Genomic DNA, 2,169 nt, shown 5'->3' on the forward strand with positions numbered 1-2,169 from the left:
GCATGGATGGCTTTTTCGGCATGTTCCTCTATTGTTGGTGATGTTTCTATATTTTCCACTACCTCCATTCTTTGAAAAACTCCCCAAATAATGGCTCCTACTCTTGACGTGATCTACCCCTTTTCAATTGGCTTCTCTGTGCTCCTAGCTGGCGGCTTCTTGCAAAATGCCTTCAGCTATTATGAATGAATGTCCTTGTTCTCTCCATACTTTTCTATCTAAATTGTCAATTGAGTTCCTCAAAGAATGAAATGGCTCTGTGTCAGGGTTTTCAACTCCATTGTTCTCCAACACATGGTCCTAGTTATATTGGTAGGCTCCAGCTTACTTCCTCTATGTCATGCCTTCCTACACCAGCATGCACTCATCGAAATTGTATTTTTCTCTTGACTTGGCATGAGATTTCTTTTGCACTCTTTACACTGCCTGTGCTCCCTTCTTATAAGAAAACTCCCTCTTGCGGTTTCCTTTTCTTTCCAAAGTTGGCTCCATTCAAATCGAATGATGCCTTTCTTTGTTCTTAAGAAAAATCAAATGCATGCTTACTATGCTCATGATAGTACTTCTTCTACTCTCTTTAAGTGCAGGTCTACCATTTATTTGTAAACTCACCCGTAAAGGATGACACAATTTAAATGGGTTGGCTAGTAAATCTAAACTTTTATTTGTATGCTTACATGGTTAAAGTTTTACCCTTTCATTCCCTGCAACACCTGTCTCATAGCACCAACATCGAGCAACATTTTAGATTGTGTATCCACTACCATCCAAGAGTAAAAGTGGCACATTGAATGACCTCATGTATCGCACTTACTCTACATGGCCTTTTACAAAAAGATTTAAATGGCCTAGTCGATCTCCTACCAAGGGATCAGCTCCACACTGATGTACAACTACCTTAGACTGTCATCTCTCATTGAACAATGAGTTTAAATAGAGATTGAAAACTTCATCATCAATTCCATCATTCAAGGGGAGATTTACAACATAATATTTTCCTTTTCCATATCCAACATCTCGAATATCACCTGAACTAGGGAAATGGTCTTCATATTTGTGAAAAGAAATAGTCATGACCCTATTAGTTTTGTAAAAAGCCTCCTCAACTCCATCACCATGGTGAATGTCAATATCAAAATACAAAATAGGCTTGTGATATTTTAGTAGCTCCAGAATGGATAGAAAAATGTTGTTTACATAGCAAAATCTAGACACCTCAAACCCTTTTTCATGATGAAGACCTCCAACCCAATTAATTGCAATGCCACATTGTAATTAAGCTTGACAACACACCCAATAGAGCCACCAACATATGTTTGGCAGTATTCATACAACCCATTAAAAACTAGATAGTCCTCTCCAACATTAAATTGTTGCAATGCAGAGATCTCTATCTCTTGTAGGATAAGGCTTAACAACTTCCATTTCCACTATGCCTCTCAAACCAAACATCAGTACCTTCTCGGTCATACTCAGTCTCAATAGAATCTATAGCATCCACATGGACAAAGTCCCCCCCTTGTTAAAAATACTTTTAATCACCTTGCCTTATTAATCTGATGAAATCAGTTGGGCCCTAAGTGGGTCTAGCTAAAAGAACTTTTGTTTTCAAACAACTAAACTACAAAACTGACTCATTCACCCTCTGGCACTAATTTGAAAACAAGTTGACCATTAAAAATGAATTTGAAACTCATTTTACAACTTTTTGCATACTGTCAATTTTGCATCAGGAGGTCCTTTGACTAGCCTTAAAAACTAACCAAAACACCTGATCGGGCTCTGAAATACAACATACTCATTCTCTGTTCCGCATACTTCTACCCTATCAAATCTTATCTCATAACAAATTCTTAGTCAAAAGATATTGACTATCAAATCTGCCCTCCCATAACTACCTACAAGCAAACATGTTAGAAAATAATAAATTGTGTTTGGATTTGGCTTTGAAAATTAGGTAAACTAACACTTGGGAGCACAAAAAATGAGGTGTTGGTTTACTATCACAAGGAGAGTATAAATCTGTAATTTGGGATCATGAAAAATAACAAGACGCAAATAGAAAGTGGTCAAAGTGGGCTACTCAGATTTTGCAAATTGGAAACAATGTCAGAAAAATGTCTTTTGCAAATGGAATTGACCTGGAAAAGTATGCAGACGGGTTTGTCA

General features: G+C 37.2%; 1 pseudogene; it reads right to left on the minus strand.

Annotated features, from left to right (window-relative positions):
* Positions 1-681: 681 nt before the first annotated feature.
* LOC149536497 (histone deacetylase 1 pseudogene) lies at positions 682-1,470 on the minus strand (annotated as a pseudogene).
* Between the last annotated feature and the right edge of the window lie 699 nt (positions 1,471-2,169).

Source organism: Cupressus sempervirens, chromosome 10 (assembly GCF_028749045.1).
Source record: "Cupressus sempervirens isolate cs-2001-9-10 chromosome 10, ASM2874904v1, whole genome shotgun sequence".
Taxonomy (NCBI): domain Eukaryota; kingdom Viridiplantae; phylum Streptophyta; class Pinopsida; order Cupressales; family Cupressaceae; genus Cupressus; species Cupressus sempervirens.